This window comes from Felis catus, chromosome D2 (assembly GCF_018350175.1).
Source record: "Felis catus isolate Fca126 chromosome D2, F.catus_Fca126_mat1.0, whole genome shotgun sequence".
In the NCBI taxonomy this organism is placed as follows: Eukaryota; Metazoa; Chordata; class Mammalia; order Carnivora; family Felidae; genus Felis; species Felis catus.
The window spans coordinates 10720878-10741612 of NC_058378.1; the positions used below are offsets into that span (position 1 = coordinate 10720878).

The window sequence follows — 20735 nt, forward strand, 5'->3', positions numbered from 1 at the left end:
CCTTCCAGCACCTCAGCACAGGGTTCACACACGGCAGAGGTCTTAGATGCTCGCTGAATGTGATTCTCTGTAGCTCTGCTCTAGATATAACCTCCACAAATCGGTAAACTCAAAGCACAGTCCAGGAGAATAATTCCTATGTTTTTGGAAAGCAAAAACTTTTCCTTGAACAGACTTCAAAGGAAAACCTCAGTGCAGCTGCAGCATATTAAGGGATCTTGCTTCATGTGGGTTATCCCCAAATCCACCTCCACACTATGGTCTGACTTGTAGTAATTCAGTCAGGAATAGGAGAATCAAAGACTTGATTCTCAAAGTGCAAGTGTACCTGACCATGTCCCTGAATGCCAGTGGCGGGACTATAATGCTCACTTATATAAATAACCCTCCAGGAAGAAAGTAGTACTCATGTAACCAATAAAAGTGACTCCGTGGAGAATGGATTGCTTCACTTTAATCTTGGCAGCTATAGTTTATTAGAGAAGAATCCATGGTTGCACCGTGATTTTTTTTTCCAACTATTTCCGTAGTTTTAGCATAAGTTTACTACAGATTTCCATCAATTCCCAGAGACTGAGACATAATGACCTGCATTCTTTGTTTTTAATAGACATGATATATTGGGAATTAAGTCTTGTTAATGCTTAAAGCACATTTTTGTTACTTACCCAAAGTTCCCTGGCTACAATTTTTTAGCTTCCGTTGAAATGAGACCAAAATACGGAACAAAATTTGTGTCACTAACTGACCAAATGTTTCAGCAGTAGAAGCATTTTTATTTTCTTTTAATGAAGCATGCATAACCACTATCAAAGTAATTAAGGTTTGTTATAGAAAATGTGAGAATATATTAAAAGAAGAAGAAAGTTGATAATCATCCATAGCCTCAGCATCTAGAAAGGTGACAATCAACCATCTTGCTATATTTCTTCAGAAACGTTTTGCTGAGTATTGTATTTATATAGCTGCAGTCTTGTCAAACTTAACAATTATTAGGTGCCTACCTTCTTGGAGGGGATGGGGTAGTTGATACATGATACAAGGTAACATAAGAACTGGGATTAGCATAGTTCATGCATTTTAATAGCTGCAATACATTTTTAAATAAAGAAAACATGCTAAATGTCATTATTTCGGTAAATATTTACTAAGTGTCTACCACATCACCAGGCATTGGACGGTGTATTTAATATCTAATCAAATGTTTTGTGGTTCATAATGGAATGTGTTTATTATGATGAGCATTGAGAACAATACCCAGAGCTATCTGTCTGGAGCATCTAATCATAATATGTATGTTGACTGTTTCAATCCTCTGATTTGGGAAGGGTTATGAGTGGAGCATTTGACTTGTTCTATGCTCACCCTATGTCTTCCTGGTGCACACGAGGTCTGTTTAAATTTTTTGTAATGTTTATTTATTTTTGAGAGAGAGAGAGAGAGAGAGAGAGAGAGAGAGAGAGAGAATGACAGAGCGTGAATGGGGGACGGGCAGAGAGAGAGGGAGACACAGAATCGGAGGCAGGCTCCAGACTCTGAGCTGTCAGCCCAGACCCAGGCGCCCCTTTCTGGCCCTCATTTAGCAAATGTCACTCAATTGCTTCAGTTCTGAGTGGATGCGAACTTCTGCAGTGTAACCTTACCTTACGTATTTGTACACACCTCCACCCTCCCATCAAAGTGTGCTATGTGGATTCAGAGAAAATTTGAAGCGATTGTCTTTAAGAAATGAGTGACATTAGGGGCGCCTGGGTGGCTCAGTCAGTTGAGCATCTGACTTTGGCTCAGTTCATGGGTTCAAGCCCCACATCAGGCTCTGTGCTGACAGCTCAGAGACCAGAGCCTGCTTCTGATTCTGTGTCTCCCTCTCTCTCTGCCCTTCCCCTGCTCATGCTCTGTCTCCTTCTCAAAAATAAGCATTTTTTAAAAATTAAAAAAAAAAAGAAATGAGTGGCATTAGCCCTTTATGGTTTGTTCCCCACTCCCTTCCTAAATTCTATGAGGTCCCTTCTCATTTATTCATCACTTCTATAGTCATTCGATCAGTATTTTCAATACCTAATGCATTACTGAAGACAAAAATTGATAGGAAATACAGAAACATAGGAGTTGAATAGTTTTTGATAGGTCTATCTAATACGACAGAAAACTGACAGTAGACTCAAAATGGAAAATAGGTTTGACCCACTTTATGGGTGGTGGCTACTGGAAAACTGTGAAGATTTGCAAAATGATGTTAGTGGCAGAACAGGGTGCTGCCTGTCAGATGGCCACAGCTGCCACGTGCAAGAGAGGGACAAGTGGAAACTTTGGAATTGCAATTGGCAATACTTGTCCTCTATGCTTGAGAAAATAAAGAAAATGTTTAAAATTCACGCTGTGCATATCTGTCTGCTTAAAACTAAGTTTCTCATTTTTTTCTTTTTTTTTCAAATTTAGATCACCATTTATATAAAGATTGACTGAATTTGGATTTCTGAACATTCCTAATAGACCATGTTGTTGGTGCATGATAATATCTGCATGCAATGAAGCATCATGTTGGAGCCACATTCAATAACAGGTGAGCCCATGCCTCGGTAAAACAAATGCTCTGTTCGTTCGCTCCAAATTCACGAAGTATAACATCCTAATGAGGTTGCTCCATGGTATACTACAGTGTGAAACGGTCATGACTAATTGTGGGGTTTATTTGCAGAAAGAATTTCTCTTCACTTTGCATTATGGCTGTAGCAGCGCTGGGGGGTGGGGGGTGCAGAATATAAAACACATCCCTGGATCTGTTAGCTCTTTATCCAATTTATCAAATCCGATTGGTTTAATTGGTATATTGCCAATTTTGCACATCAATATCTGTCATCCTCACCTCTCCCCCAATTTCCCTCAATTGCTAAAAACATTATATAACTTTTAATTAGATAACTGATTAATTCAATGTGGATGAAGTACATTTGCTACCTAATGATAAAGAAGAAGTAATGAGGCTTCAAATCAAAAACACCCAACAACAAGGGAATCCTTCCAGCTCATTGGGCGTTCATTGTTGTGGAAAATGTACTGGAGTTTATATTCACTCTCTGACGGAGGCTTTGTAGAGATACTTTTGCTTTTTTTAAATGTTTATTTATTTATTTTGAGAGAGCGAGAGAGAAAGAGCAGGGGAGGGGCAGAGAGAGAGGGAGAGGGAGAGAGAGAGAGAATCCCAAGCAGGCCCCACACTGTCAGCACAGAGCCTGATGTGGGGCTTGATCCCATGAACTGTGAGATCATGACCTGAGCCAAAATCCAGAGTCTGATGTGTAACTGCCTGAGCCATCCAGGCAGCCCCAGCAACCTTTGCTTCCCACAAATTCAAAAGGGATTCCCCCTAGAAAATCAGTGATTAAATTAAGGTCACATATATGTTATTTAAATAATAGTACCTATGTTTAAAGAGAGAGGGAGAGAGAGACCATTAAGAGAGCAAAAGTTTTGAATTGCAATTAACATACAACCCTAAATACAATTCAACTTGGTTTTATCACCAAGTTGGTAAATTTGTGATTCACATACTGGAATTTCAGAAATTAAGTACAAAGCCTTGCAAGTCAAATTCTGCTAATGGACATTCTGCCAGAATGTATGTTGAACATGTCAACTAATATTAAACTTTCTTTCTCCTTTTCTATTATGGCTTTTGACTTTTATTTAGAAGAATATATCTTCTGGATGAAATAACATTGCATTACAATATCCTATTATTCCCCCAGATGACTATTCTGTGGCAATATCAAACAACATGCTTCCTCACATTTTTGCCACTTAAGGATTTACCATTGGGCAGTTCCTTTCTGGTTTAAACGGCATCCTTGCAAAGTTCTGTGGACATTAAAGGCATACAAGACATGGCCTCTTGTGTCACTGAAAATCCATTGATGGATATAATTATCCAAGTGTAACGTTCTGCCAACCAAAAGAAAGTTATGAAGAATGTTGGAAAATTTCCAACAATGACTCCTAAAATTCAGTCTAAAGAGTAATTGCTTTGAGTGTCTCTTGAAAATTCAGCTTCTAGATGCATCCAAAATTCTAATACTATATATTTGGATGTTATCATCAATCTCCATAAAGCCTAACAAATCCAAATAAAAGCAATAATTAGTCTTTGATCTTGAACACTGTTCTTTCTTATATAGTGTCTAGAAAAATGCCATTAGGAAGCATTGTTATTTTTATGAATCTGTAGCATTCAATCCAAGTAAAAAAAGCATATATAAGATGTTGACGCCACATTAAGACAGATACTTTAAGCACTATGACTCCTAAAACTATGTTAAGAAAACGTCTTCTGTAGTACTTGCTATAGAAATGGCAAAGGTGCCTCCAGGACAAGAAATCTGTATTTTTTTTAATGTTCATTTGTTTGTTTGTTTGTGTGTATATAGAGAGAGTGCACATGCAGGGGAGGTGCAGAAAGAGGGTGAGAGAGAATCCCAAACAGGCTGCACGCTGTCAGTGCAGAGCCTAACACTGGGCTTGATCTCATGAACCATGAGATCATGACATGAGCCAAAACCAAGAGTCAGATGCTTAACCACCTGAGCCACCTAGGCACCCCAAGAAATCTGTATTTTTAATAAGTTCCTTCCTGCCCTCATCAGGTAAGTCTGGGCAACTTTCGGATAGAGAGATCAGTGAATCTTTATAGACACACAGAAAATTTCAAGTTGAGAAATTTCACGCACGGGTGACAATGCAAGATACATTCTAAAAAAGTACATAGATGAATTTATCTGGAGTGTAAGTCACCAGCTATATAGTGACCTGGAAATAGAAAGGTAAATTGTAGACACAGGGCCTATAGTGTGGGCCATGAGGAGCTTTGACATTTGGAGCAGGTGAACGCCACGACCGGAAGTGTGCATGAAGAATTGTGAGTGGTTGGACAGGAGTGGAAACAAAACAGATGCAGACGATGGTTTTAGAACAAGTGTAACCCACATTTGGCGGAAAACAGTGACCTGGAGAAGGGAGAAAGAAAAGCAGAAGCCAATTAGAGACAAAGGTCCCGGTGAATCTGTTTCCAGTTCTGCAGTCCTCACATCTGTGCAGGACTGGCCTCCACAGAGAAGAGCCCCCTCAAGAACACACCATATAATGGAGGGTCCTTCTCACTGTCTTTCCCTTTGAGAAAATTTGCTTTTGTCTCTTTGCCTGAAGGTTGGCTCTTCCATGAACGTGCCCAGGCTCTCACTACTGAAGTCTTAATCAGAAAAATGGCAAGTATCTATATTCCTGGACACAATCAAATGTTTCTGAAAGAACCCCTTTATCTGTTTTTGATTGTCAGGCAAAGAACAGCTTTTGCTTTCCAATTTCAGTTTGTGGACTGCTCAAGTGATACTTAACCTCAGAATAGAGACATTTTCTAAAATGTCACAAAGGACAGATTGGAAATGTCTTAATCACATTTGGTTCCACTCCACCACTTGAATTTATTTTCCAGCATTCATTTTTAATGTCACATTTTCATAAGATGTGATATATTGAAAAAAAAAAACTCTCAGGCTGAAGTCAGAAAATGAAAATGTTGATCCTAATCCTTGCCTCTTATTCAGTGCAGTACATCAGCCACGTGCCAGGAAGTGTGTGAGGGTCTGGGAAAGAGGACGCATGAGGCAGTTTTTACCTTCAGGAAGCATGCCGTCTGGAAGGGGAGAGAGATAAACGTGAACATGGAATTGCAATATCATGTGATAAATGGTCAGGCATAAGTTGGCACACAGTGTTCTAGGAGCGCGGATGAGGAGCCTAATGACTTTGGGTGAAGGCTGTGGGAGAAGATGGCTGAGCTGAGCTGAAAGTCAAGGGAAAGACAAGAGCAATGGGCTGGAGGGTGTTCCCTGCAGGGACAACCATGAGCAGAGCTGACAAGCAGCATAGCATGTGCAATGGTTTTCTCCTTGCTGTAGGATACAACACCGCTTCCTTGCAAAAGTGGTCTTAGATGGAGCTGGAAACACAGGAAGGAGGAGGACCACAGAGGTCCTTGAGTGCCCTTCCCAGAGCCTTTGAATCTGTCCTGAAGACACAGGGAGCCATTGAAGGGTTTTAAGCAGAGACTCATACTCTACAATCTGTGTCTTAGATGCATCACTATGAGAGAAAGGTGAAATACTAAATCTACAAATGGACAATGGCCAGACCATATGCAAAAAATAAAATTCTGACCCACAACCTGCAGCATCTTGCCCAGGAAAGCAACCACTTATGTATTATAAACAGCCTAGGCTGCTATAGGTCATACTTATAAAAAGACAGACTGCTATCCCCAGTAACAACCCAAAACTCAAACAATAGCTTCTATAAAATTGGCCCAAAGTGGCCAGGACTTGATTAATAACTGACATTTTTTCTAATTTGTATGTCCCTATTTCCAGCTTAGGACCAACCAGGCAAAACTAAATATGTTCCCCTAACCACAGGATGCCTTGTTTAGAGTTAGCTTGTCTCCAGCTTCCTGATGCCAAAAGCCTACAATCAGGGAATACCTGATGTTTCCTCATTTTTCCTTTATAAAGCTTTCTCACTTTTCTGCCTGTCTCTAGTCTCTGCCCAAATGTCCGTGGTGATAACTGACTTCCTTGCTATAGCAAGCTCTCAATAAATAGCCTTTGCTTTTCTCATTTGGTTAGTTTTCATTTATCTTTACCAAGATCAAGAATAGACTACAAGCACTAAAGAAGAGTAAACCTGGAAGTGGGGGGAGGGGCGATCAGATAAGAGGTAATCATAACCAATAATAAAGCAACAACGATAACATGTTCTAAGCATTTACTATGTATCTGTACCACACTAACCACTTTCCCTCTTAGAATTTTACCGAATTCTTGAAACAGCCTGTTACACTATGTGACATCATCTCAAATATGCTATGAGACCGAGAAAGAGAAAATTTCATTTCTTGATGTTTACATCCAGTTAGTTCTAGTTACTAGGTCTTTCTGACAACAAGGCATATGCCCTAAGAATTCTGCAAGCTGCTTTAATACCAAAGTCAACGTAGAGTCAGGGCTTACACTCACTCAAGGACTTCATTACATTTCTGTGTAACTCAGATGTGAGATAAAAATGATTACATGGTAAAATTTATTTGGGAAAAAATGAGAATTTGGAAACTGATAGGATACGGCTGATGGGCTGAATAAAGAATCCAAGGTAAATCCATGCCCTGAGTGATGGTTGATCCCCAACCCCACCCTGTTTACTGTTGCCCCCCAGGACCTCCCCCACCCACATACAAGCTTTGAGAGAGAGGAACAAGGGCTTTAGGGGCTAACTCTCACTGGGGCGTTGGGCTAGTCATCAATTTCATCCATAAAATGGCAAGAATGACTGTCTTGCCTATCTCCCATGACTGTTTTCCATATCAAATAAAATAATGGATACAAAAATACTGAGAAGCTATACACAGACACTGGTTTCACATAATTTCTGGTAATATAGAAAATACTTTGTGACACATCTGGTGATAAATTAGAAGAGTTCCATTGTTTTTCAAACTTAAATTCAAACTCAAAGAATTTAATATGAATATTTATCACACAGGTGACTTAATAATCACTTTTTAAAAATTTTTTAAAGTTTTTTTTTTTTTTGAGAGAGAGAGAGAGAGAGAGTGCACAAGCAGGAGAGGGGCAGAGAGAGAGAGAGGCAGAACCAGAATCCGAAGCTGGCTATAAGCTCTCAGCTGTCAGTGCAGAGCCCGATGCGGGGCTCAAACTCATGAACCATGAGATCATGACCTGAGCCGAAGTCAGACATTTAACCAACTGAGCCACCCAGGAGCCCTGATTTAATAATCACTTTTATTTTGTATGATCACTTCTGTCTTTTGTTTTCACACTAAAGACCTAAGAAATTGCCTGAAAATGTTGTTGCCTTTCTAGCAAGTAAACACAGCTGAGACTTCTTACATAAGAGTATGTAAAATGTCAAATCTCACTTGGCCAATACTCTTTGTAACATCAGGAAAATAATGCAGTCTAAAAGATATAAGCATGCAGAACCATTCAAAGAATAAAATTTTGCCTCATAGTAGCCACGATGCTTCAGTTCCCTTTCTGCTTCTTGACTATTTAGCCTGCCTTCCTTGTCACAACATGGTCCTTATTTTTCAAAAGAGTAAACCTGTTTTTCAAAAGAGATAGATTTAAATATAAATATCTGTTCTGGGGTGCCTGGGTGGCTCAGTCAGTTAAGTGTCCAACTTAAGCTCAGGTCATGATTTTGTGGTTCATGAGTTCAAGCCCCATGTCGGGCTCTGTGTTGGCAGTTCAGAGCCTGGAGCCTGCTTCAGATTCTGTGTCTCCCTCTCTCTCTCTGCCTCTCTCCAGCTTACACTCTGTCTCTCTATATCTCAAAAATAAATAAAAATATTTTTTTAATTATGAAAAAATAAATATACATATCTGTTCATACAAATTTTGGTATGTAAGTATAGTTATATAATATTTTCCACACTAAGTAAAAAATATAAAAGTAAATACACACACCCATTCCTTTCTTTGGAATTCAATAGTCAAATCAGGACTGCTTATAAAATGCGGTGAAAATCAGACGCTTGGAATACAAAGAGACGATATGCTAAAATTGCCTTTAGGAACTACTCTGTAGGTAACTTTGGACTTACTGGTCTGAAGTCTGTGTTCTGTGAATCCTTTCCCTTCTTGTCTTGGCCAGATAGATCTTAAAGGCAAAGCCACGTCATATACAAAGTGGTATCAGAGGATTTGAATGGTGACTACAGCAATGAACCCCTACTACATACCAAGATCTGCACCATTCTCATCTTATCTCATTCGGGTACCTAGGTGGCTCAGTCTGTTGGGCATCTAACTTCAGCTCAGGTCATGATCTCGCAGTTCATGAGTTCGAGCCCCACGTCAGGCTCTGTGCTGACAGCTCAGAGCCTGGAGCCCGCTTCAGAATCTTTGTCTCCCTCTCTCTCTCTGCCCCTCCCCTGCTTGTGCTCTCTCTCTATCTCTCACAAATAAATAAACATTAAAAAATAAAGTTTTTGCTTAAAAAATAAACCAAAAAATTTTGTTTTAATCTTATCTCATTTAGTCTTAATAACCCTAAAATCTAAATACTATTATTCCCCCCAATGTATAGCTAAGGAAACAGAATAAGGAAGTTGAGCAGTTAGCTAAATTTCACATAGCTAGTAAATTGTGAAGCAGACGTGTGAACCATTTATCAGTTAGGATAGGTAAGTTAGGCTGCAGCAAAAAATAAACCCAAAATTTCAGTGACTTAACATGATGAAAGTGTATTTCTCTTTCATGCTGTATGTCTATCATGAGCTGATAGCAGGGGTCTGCCCAACAGTTTGTCAAGAATCCAGGCTGATGGACCATCTACCATCCCTAGTTCATCATTACTTTTCTTATTTTAGATATAGAGAGAGATCACGAGTGTGGGAGAGGGGCAGAGGAAGAGAGAGAGAGAATCCCAATCAGGCTCCATGATCAGAGTGGGCCCCAAAGTGGGGCTCAATCCCACAACTCTGTGTTCTTGACCTGAGCCAAAATCAAGAGTCAGACATTCAACCAACTAAGCCACCCAGGCACCCCTCTAGTTCACCATTTCTTTTAAGACAAAAGAAGATCTTGAAATAGTAATTAAGTGCTTCAGCATAAAATGAACAATGTCAACTAATTTCCCAGAGCTTATGACATGATCCCATGGCTAACTCACAAAGAGGTCAGGACGTGCAATTCAGAAAGCTGGAAACATCTGGGGAGGAGCAGTAGCAACCATCATAAATCATATCTATTCAGAACCTGTAGTAGTGCTCTTTCCATTATACTGGGTCAAACAAAACAATTATTCCACAAGGCATCTGGGTCTTTGACAGCATAAACATAAAATTTCCATTTGGAGTCTATAAATTTTACTATATATTATAATTTTCTGGTCTCTTTTGAATTAAACAAGAACCTCTTAATATAAAGATCTAACTGAATCAGAGAGATCATTCCATAAACATTTTTATCACCTGCATTGGGTTTTTTACTGCCATGTAATAAATTGCCACAAACTTAGTGGTCTAAAATGATACATATTACCTCACAGGTTCTGTGGGTTAGGAGTCCGAGCATAGTTTAGCCGGACGCTCTACATAGTGTTTCACAAGACTGCAGTCAAGGTGATGGCCAGAGTGTGTTTTCATTTGGAGGCTTGACTGGGGAAGAATCTCTTTCCAACTGAATGGCATTCAGCAGGCATTGGTGGTATAGTGGCAAGCATAGCTGCCTTCCAAACCGAATGACACATTTGACAGAATCCATTTTCTTGGCAATGTATGACTGAGGGCCCTGGCTTTTTGCAGATTGTGGCCTTAAGCTCTACAGGCCACTCACAGTTTCCTGCCACATGTCCCTCAACATAGGCAGTTCAGAACATGACACCTTGCTTCTTCAATTTCATTAAGAGAGGCTCTCACAGTCTGCTCAGACAGATTCTTATCTAATGTAATAACATCATAGGAGTAAAATCCCATCACCTGTACCATATAATCTTGGTTAGAATCAAGTTATAGGTTCCACCTTCATTGATAAGGAGATTTCAAATAGATATGGACACCAGAAAGCAGAAATTATCAGGGATCACATTACATATCCATCAGATCAACAAAGAGCTAAAATATGAAAACTGGTTCCTTGCATGATGTCTCATCTACCCAAGTTGTCTTTGACTTCTACTATGTAGATCTCTGTTGCTATACCTCTATTCATTATATAACTCTGTAACTCTTTATAAGCTAACCATCTCTTACTTAATAATAGCTATAAATATTCATAATTAAACCTAAAATGTCTTAGTCTTTAAAGTGCATTAGTCTTTAAAGGAGTCTCATTTTCTTTTTCTCTTTCTCCCAGACACTTTAATCTTTAAAGTTCTTTGGGTTTTTTTTGAAATAAAATCATTAGTGATATTTCTGGTCTCAGGTCCAACATGTAAAGTTCTCAGAAATTATCACTCCATGCTAAGAAAGACCTGGACAATGACTTTTCATGAGTCCATCAAAGAAATGGAGTTGCAGTGTGAATAACCACCCCAAAATCTGGAGAGACAGAGCATCTAGAGAGGCTCAGTTTAGATCACCTTACCTGGAGCAGAAGCCACTAGAGCTATTAACCAATAGGAGAACTTAAATGGTGATTTTGATAAATTGCTGGAGCAGGTGGGAACCAGTGTGTGCCCTCCCGGTGGGCACAGGTTGTGGGCCAAGGTAATGTGGGCTTTACCTTCAGAAACAATACCAGGGTCTCATGGTGAAGGTCCAAGAATTTCATCGTGGCTCTGGCGGGGGGTAAGGGGCAAGGAAAGAGTAATCCTTGAAAAACACACAGGATCCTTCTCAACAAAGGCCTACTTGTTGGGGTAAAGGACTGTGCAGAGCATTATTCTTTATTCCTCCCACTTTAGCCTCTCTGTTGCAACTAGGAAGGAAAAGCAAAAACAAAAATAAAAACGTAGTCAATGGGACAACAGGGATTCAAGGAAATAGAACAGAGGTCAGTGGGGCTGGAGGGGAACACCAGAGAAACATTTATGAAGGTTACAACATGCAAGAATAGGTAATACACAGCATGATGATGCAGAGAAATGGAAACTCTAAGAAAGTATCAAAAGGAAATGGTAGAAATAACAAACATACAAACAGAAAGGAAGGATACCTTTTACAGGTTTACCAGTAGTCCTGACAGGGCCAAGGAAAGGATCAGAGAACTGCAAGATAGGTCAATAGAAATTTTTCAAACACAAATGCAAAGAGGGAAAAAGATGGGGGGCTGGGAGGGGAGAACAAAAATTTCAAGCCCTGTAGAATGATTTACAAATGTCTAACATAGATATGATTGAAATACCAGAGGAGAAAAAGCCTGGAAAGCAGTCTGGGAAGACAGGAATCTTAACTATAGAGGGAAAAGAATAAGAAGTTATTCAGACATCTTGTCAGAAATGATGCAAACAAGAAGAGAGTGAAATGAAACACCCCACCAACTTAGAATTCTATATCCAGGGAAATTGTTTTTAAAAACTGATGGGGAAATAAAGACTTTCTTAAATATACCAAACTGAGGGAATCCATCACCAGGAGATCTTCTTTCAATAAATGTTAAAAGTTCTTCAAGTAGAAAAAAAAAGGATGTATGTAAGAGAGTTGGAACTACCTGAGAAAAATAGGTGTGTCAATAAGAAATAAATGAGGGTAAAATAAAAAATTTCATTTTTATTATCCTTAATATATCTAAAAGGTGCATTTCTGTTTAAAGAGATAAAAGTAACAATGTATTGGGTGGTTATAGTACATGGATAAGTGAAATGAATGACATCCATGTCACAAAGGATGTGAAGGAGGGACTGGGAATATTTTGCTACATTGTATCATCACTAAACAGAGAGCAGCACAGTGTTATTAGAATGAGTATTTATGTTAGCCGACCTATGATCATGCCAACCAGTAGGTTATTTTAAAGTATAATTGATATGCTAAGAGAAGAGATAAAACTGAATTATATAAATACTCGATTAGGCCCAGAGAGGGGAGAAGAAAACAAAACATAAATATTCAGTTAATGGAGAACAATTACAAACAGGGTAGATATCAATCCAACACTATCAACGCTATAGCAATGAAAATACAGGTCATTAGCCTAGATAGGAAAACAAGACTCAAATATATGTGTTCTAAAAAGACAAACTCTGAAGACTCAGATAAAAGTAAAGGGATAGAGAAAGATATACCATTCTTTCACTAAGCAAAAGAAAGCTGGAGTGGCTATATTAATCTTAGACAAATCATACTTCAGAACAAGAAAGATTATCCATATTAAGGAGGAGCTTTACATAAGAATAAAGTGGTCAATGCTATGAAAAGATATAACAATCTCAAGGGTTTATGTACCTAATAGCTGAATGTCAAAATACATGAGAGAAAAACCCATAGAACTGAAAGGGGAAATAGATAATCCCACTACTAGAGTTGGAGACTTCAATACCTCCTGTCAATAATTCATAGATCAAGCAGACAGAAAATCAGTAAGGATACAGAGGTCTTGAAAAAGTACTCTCAGTGATTTCTAATCTAATTGATATTTATAGAATATTCTACCCAACAAGCACATTATTTTCAAGCTTGCATGCAATATTCACCAATATAGAGAAGATGAGATTCTGGGCCTGGCAACACACCTTAACCAATTAACAAAATGGAAATCATAAAAAGTATGTTCTTACTCTACAATGGAATTAGACTAGAAATCAATAATAGAAAGAGAGTGGCAAAATTCCAAAATAACTGGGGATTAAACAATATACTTCTAACACCTGGATCAAAGAATAAGTCTTAAGAGGATGATATAATATATTCAGCTAAGTGAAAATGAAAATACAAGTTAGTATTTGTGAGATGCAGCAAAACGAGTGCTTAGATGGAAATTCATACCATTAAGTACATATGTCAATAATAATTAAAATATAAAATAAAGGACGTAGCCTACATCTTAAGAAACGAAAACAGTAAGATAAAATCAAGCCTAATGAAGCAGAACAAAATAAAAAGTAGCTGAGAACTTGGAATAAGAACCTTTTAACACTGAATATGTGCTCAGACCTTCATATCATATTAGAGTTTCCACAATTACATAAAAACTAACTTATATATACTTTTAGTATTTACGTATCAAATTTTGTAGCAATTTATACAAATATAGATGCCTTATATGTATGGCATCTATACATATCATGATACATACCCCATCATTGACATCTTACATTAGTATAGTACATTTTGTCACAATTAATGAACTAATATTTTTTTAATTTTTTAACGTTTATTTATTTTTGAGAGAAGGAGAGAGAGAGAGAGAGCAGGGGAGATGCAGAGAGAGAGGGAAACACAGAATTCAAAGCAGGCTCCAGGTTCTGAGCTGTTCAGTACAGAGCCCGATGCAGGGCTCAAACTCAGGAACTATGAGATCATGACCTGAGCCGTAGTAGGACGCTTAACTGACTGAGCACCCAGGCACCCCAATGAACTAATATTAATATATTATTATTACCCTCTTGCACTGGTGGTGGGAAAACAAACTGGTGCAGTCCCTCTGGAAAACAGTGTGGAGGTTCCTCAAAAAATTAAAAATAGAATTACCCTATGACCCAGCAACAGCACTACAGGGAATTTATCCAAAGGATACATGAGTGCTGATTCATAGGGGCACAAGTACCCCAATGTTTATAGCAAGGCTATCAACAATAGCCAAAGTATGGAAACAGCTCGAATGTCCACCAACTGATGAATGGTAAAAGAGCAAAACTAATGGATTGAAAACAGGAAAACAATAAATCAAGTCAAGGAAACCAAAGTCTTGTTCTTTGAACAGATTAATAAAATGTACAAATCTCCAGCCAGGCTGACCAGGGGAAAGAGAAGACACAAATTATTAAAATCAGAAATGAAATTCTGAGAAGTGCATTGTAATTCTTGAGAATTGCTAATTCAGTTGAGCCTAGGATTGGGCTAAGTTTTCTTAAACGCAATAGCAAAAGCACAGGCAACAAAAAAATACATCAACTGGACTTCACCAAAATTAAAAGCTTTGTGCTTCAAAAGACACCATCAGTAAAGTGACAAAACAACCACAGAATGGGAGAAAATCTCTGCAAATCATGTATTTGACAAGAGACTTATAGCTATGATACATAATGAACACTTATCACTCAATTAAAAAAAAAGACAAAGCAATTTTTTAATGTTTTATTTTATTTTTATTGTTGAGAGACAGCGTAAGCATGTCAGGAGCAGAGAGAGGAGACCCAGAATCTGAAACAGGCTTCAGGTTCTGAGCTGTCTTCCCAGAGCCTGATGTGGGGCTTGGAACTGTCCAGGAGATCACGGCCTGAGCTGAAGTCGGACACTTACCCCACCGAGCCACCCGGGCGCTCCAAAAACAACCCATTTTTTAAATGGACATAGAATTTGAATAGAGATTTCTCTAAAGAAGATTTTTAATTGACTAATAAGCACATGGAAAGGTATTCAACATTATTAGCCCTCAGAGAAACACAAATCAAAACCACAGTGAGATATTCCACTTCACACCCACTTAGGATGGCTAGAAGACAGCCAAGGAGATGGAGATACAGAGGTTAGTATACTGATGGTAGAAATATGCAATGACGCCCTTTGGAAAAAAGTCTGGCTTTTCCTCAAAGGCTAACCAGAGTTACCATGTGACCCAGCAAACCTATTCCTAGTTACATACCCCCCCAAAATAAAAATAAATATAAACAAAAAAGTCTGTACATGAATATTCATAGTAGCATTGTTCATTGTAGCCAAAAAAAAGTGTCAATCAGTTGATGAATAGATAAATATAGGTGATATATCAATATATTGATATACCAATATAATGGTATATCATTCAGTAATAGAAAAGGTCTGACTTTTGTTGATACTGAAATATTCTACAAGATGGATGAACCTTAAAAATACGATTCTGTGTGAAAGAAGCCAGCCACAGAGGGCCACATATATATGATTCCATTTACATGAAATGTTCAGAATAGTCAAATCTATAGAGACAGGTGGTTTCGTGGTTTTATAAGGCTGGGAGTGATGAGAAGATTGGGGACAGGGAGTGATGGTCAAGGTGCACAGGTTTCTTATTGAGGCTGAAAATGTTGCAAAACTGAGTATGGCAATGGATGCACAATTGTATGAATACACTAAAAGCCATGGAATTGTACACTTCCAATGGGTAAATTGGATGCTGTATGAATTATATCTCAGTAAACGATGTTTGGAAAAAAGTAGGGTCCTAACAAAAGTGCCCAGTGAAGTGCTTAGAACAGTGCCTGAAACAAAGTTAAATGCTATGCATATTTGCTAAATAAATAATCCTGTATACATACCACTTTAAAAAAAAGAAAAAGAAAAAAATCACAGAGTCTTTGGACTTGGACTTCAGAGGGAGGTAGTTTGTCTTCTTCATCTGACAAGTGGGGGCATTCAGCACTCCGATTTGGGAACTGAAGCAATTCTCCTTTTCTCATATCAGGAATTGAAATATTTTCAAGAACTAGACCTCTACTCTTCCTGATTTCTATTCCAGGGCTCTTTGCTCTGGACTGGACAGCACAATTTTTTTTTGGGGGGGGAAGGCTTATTTTCAATCCGCTACCCATATTATGGCCAGGTTGATATAGAAGGTAAGTTTTTGGTTTATCTTCAGGATTCATCTACGAAATACAGTTGTACATGGATTGGTACACTCAACTACGTTCAGAGCTGCACCAAATATGATGTGGAAATATTTGTTAAATTTTTGTTTACTAGAGCCCTTTTAAGTATGCAATGATTTATGCTGGAGAGTATTGAAATGATATTGTTTAATGATAATTTTATGGATTTAAGTTGTTCCGTTTTGAAGTGTGGCTGAGTAGCAATTGAAATCTGAATTTCAAGGAGCCACCTATCACAAAAACTATTTTGACTGAGCTTACAAATTGCAGCATGTGTCTAAAATGATGTTCTAGTTATTTCCTTCTTACTATAACAATCCTGTGGTTTCTAGATATTGAAGTCATGATGCATAATGATAAAGACCTTAGAAGACAGAAGGGGATAAATGTGAAAACTCATGTTTTTTAATATTGTCTTTATTAGCCAAAAGAAGCTGTTTGATGAAAAGGATTGAAACGGCTTTAGCTTTGAGATGTCAAACTGAGAAAGGTTTTCTTTTCTCTCTTTTTTTTCACCGAAAATGTGACTTTATATTAATTATCTTATGGATTGTCTTAATTAGATCTCAAATGAGACGTTCTGGTGAGTTTTTACAAATACTGCTAATTACAGTCTTCATGTGGTCTACTCTAATCTTAAAAATCAGTGGAAAATATTATAATAAATAATAAATACTACTGCTTTCTTAATCACTATGGCTGAAATTTAGGCACAGTGATAATTCTGAAATAGTATAATTAAAGTTGAAGATTGACTAATGAATACACTGGCTTTTTTTCTCTAGCGGTAATATCTATCCCACTGAAGCAACAATAATGAGTCATGGCTGCAGCTGACATTTACAGAAATTATCTATCTATTCTGCTCACAAACAGGAATACGTCAGAATTAAGCTAGAAAAGGAGGACCTACGCGCATATTCTCATCTCTGTTAAGTTGCTGCGCATTTTTCCTTGAAGGAAAAAATTCATATTTTACAGTCCTTATATCACAAAACTCCTTCACCTATTAAAATTTTTTCTATCTTGTATCTCTACATTTTTATGTTTTATGTAATTTACCTGTAATGACTCACTGAGGCTAACGAATCTGAAGATCTTTTGTAACTTTAAGCTTAGAAAAATTCATAAACAATAAATAATTAATTTGAACTGTAATGCTCCCTAGCAAATATAGCACTTTATAACTAGATGATATTTCTTTGACTGTGTAGAAGTGTGGAACTCTTTAGACTGTCTGGAAATGTGCTTTTCATAGGAAAAGCTTACTTACTAACTAGCTATGTGACCTTAGGTAAACCCCTCCACAGACCATTCACTGCAAGACAGATTTTCTAAAGATAAGGGAAGCGTACTCAGCAAGCCAAAATCCACCGCGGTGACTCTGTGGTTCTAGAAGCGTGTTCAAAATCTTAGGTTAGTTAGCAGTGGACTGAAAGCAGTGAGGATTTCAAAGGAAAAAACCAAACCACAAACCTTGTATTTGAAGTCTCCTTGTGACTTTTAGCAGCTGCTGGTCTTCTGGGTCAATTACAGAATTCTTTTGAAATCCAGTTTCCTTGTATAAAAAATAATGCTAATACCCAAGTAATAGCATCTCTTCAAGTTGATGAGAGTTTTTTTAAAGTTTTTTGTTTTGTTTGTTTTTTTACTTTTATTCATTTTTGAGGGACAGAGAGAGAGCGCGAGCAAGGGAGGGGCAGAGAGAGAGGGAGACAGAATCCAAAGCAGGCTCCAGGCTCCGAGCTGCCAGCACAGAGCCACAGAGCTGAGTGCAGGGCTCAAACCCACAAACTGTGAGATCATGACCTGAGCGGAAGTCAAACACTTAACCACTTAACCGACTGAGCCACCCAGGTGCCTCGATTATTTTATAAAGCAGTATTCTGCCTCTCTGCCAGCCCCTTGGGTCACTCCTCTGCATAGCTGGCTGATGGCATAGTCTGCCTATCCTGCTAAAGGATAAACTGCCTCCCCCAACCCCAGCCCCAAGAAGTGCAGTCAGAGGCTCCCCACTCTCCCTCTCATTCCAGAGATGTTATTTACACCCATGATTTCATAACCTATAAATAGTTGAAAATCTGAAATCCAGCACTGAACATTGAAGTCAGGGGGTACATGACAATATATATGTATATAAATTCTAATAACAATAAAAGACATCATGTAATTAGTGAAATAAATGAAAAAATGAATACCCATAAAGTTTTAACAGAGAGAAGGATAATATGTAGTAAGAGACCCTCCATCATTCTTGCTTCCTGCTGTATGAGATACTCCTTTGACAAAGTGTTCTGTGATCAAATTAGTTTCATAAATGTCCCATATTGTATTCTCCTACATTGACATCAGAAAACCAAAGGCTCTAAGGAACACTCCAATGTAGAAATGTTAGCTTTGTTCAACTAGAATTTCAAAAATTATTTGGTAACCGAAATTATTAATATGTAGTATCTATTAATATATTGCACCATATAGCTTAGGAAATGTTGTCAAGACCTGTTCTTTTTAAAAACTTTGATTTACACCTGAAAAAAGTCAATGGATTTAAATACCATTGTTCATATCATTCAGTCTAAGGGAAGCACAGTTGGAACTCCCATGGGTCATAAAGTAGACTGTAAATTCAGCGGATATTTTTATCTGAATTCTCTGCTCCCATTTGGAAGAAATACCAGCTCATACCTTGCAATGAATGAAGATTGCAATATTTCTTCTGTAATATACCACTGAAGAATATCATCATCTTTTTGGAACTGGCTTTTTCCCATAATCTGTATAATAAAGAGCGAGAAAAAATATATACTGAATTTTAATGTTTTTTTTTCACATGGTAGAACCATAGATAACCAGTCTCCCTTTTTCATGACTAATACACACTTGAATGTGTGTATTCTTACCAAACACAAATACAAATATTCTTTATATAAATGTAACTATCGGTATGGTTGAATTGTATCTTCCAAAATTCATATGCTGAGGTCCTAACCTCCTTCATATGTGACTATATTTGGAGAAAGGGTATTTTTTTTCATTTAATCCTTTTTTTTTTCAGTTTTGATTGATTGGTTGCATGTGTGTGTGTGTATGTGTGTGTGTGTGTGTGTGTGTGAGAGAGAGAGAGAGAGAGAGAGAGAGAGAGAGAGAGAGAGAGACTGCAAGTGGGGTAGGGAGAGAGAGAGAGAGGGAGAGAGAGAATCCCAAGCAGGCTCTGCACTGGCAGTGCAGAGCCCGATGGAGGGCTTGAACTCATGAACGGTGAGATCATGGCCTGAGCTGAAGTCAGGTGCTTAACCGACTGAGCCACCCAGGTGCCCCTGGAGAGAGGGTAGTTAAACAGGTATTTAAGGTTAAATGAAGTCATGAAGGTGGACCCTAATCCAATGTGACTGATGTCTTCATAAGAACAGCAGATGAGGACACAGATCCATAGAGAGAAGACCGTGTAAAGACACAGGGAGAGGGCCATCATTTACATACCAAGGAAAAAGACCTTGGAAGAAACAAACCCTGCTGACTTGGAGCCTCCAGAATTGTGAAAAAAAGGACTTTTTGTTAAGCCGTACAGTCTGGTATTTGTCAGAGTAGCCAGCACAGACTAATATGCCATCCGTGTAAAAATGATACTTGACTAGGTGAAAGTTAACATAGAACTGAATTTCAACTGGAAAATTGAAATGGAAATTGAAAAATTTATACACCTATATCAGTGAAAGATTAAAACACAGAGAGCACAATGGTACCACCACAGTGACCCCATTATCCTTGGCACCCAGCTTCAGTCTGAAGAGGAACCCATGCAGTATCAGCTCTAGCATTTTAGACTTTTTTTCAAACATTTGCGATGTGCATAACTGGGCATGTTGGAATCATCTTAGACTATGGGAGAAAGTTATTTCTAGTAAGATCACAGAAAACAAATTCGTTGACATTTATTTCATAACTGCCATTTAAATTTGTACCATTTTGAAAGACTAGTATTAACTTAGATCAAAACAATGTAAATATCTGTTTCTAATTGTCTAAAAGTGGTGAAATAAATCTCAAATGACAATACAGTACACTTAGGGAAAATTTAATAACCTATGTATTTGACATTTTTTTAAGTAGGCTTTGCACCCAGCGTGGAGCCCAATGTGGGGGGCTTGAACTCACAATCGTGAGGTCAAGACCTGAACTGAGATCAAAAGTCAGATGCTTTCTGACTGAGCTACCCAGGCACCCCAATGTATTTCACATTTAATGCCATAATTAGCCACAAGACAATTGAAACATGACTTAATTGATAATACTGAACAGACCCATAACTTTTCGAGAATATGTCTTTTAGAGTCAAGGTAGACCTCTCTGTCCAGAGTTTAATTTCAGATCAATAGGTTATAAAGCTTCCTCTATCCAGACTTCAGTTTTTTCATCTTTATATTTTGATAATCATATTCTCA

The 20735-nt window shown here is 38.0% G+C and overlaps 1 long non-coding RNA gene across 3 annotated transcripts in view; it reads right to left on the minus strand.

Annotated features, from left to right (window-relative positions):
- LOC123380736 overlaps positions 1–20735 on the minus strand; it is a 285855-nt gene that overhangs the window by 127283 nt on the left and 137837 nt on the right. For all 3 annotated transcript variants that reach the window (XR_006586846.1, XR_006586847.1, XR_006586845.1), the window contains exon 2: positions 18979–19067. This is a non-coding gene — a long non-coding RNA (uncharacterized LOC123380736). The remainder of the gene's footprint in view (positions 1–18978; positions 19068–20735) is intronic.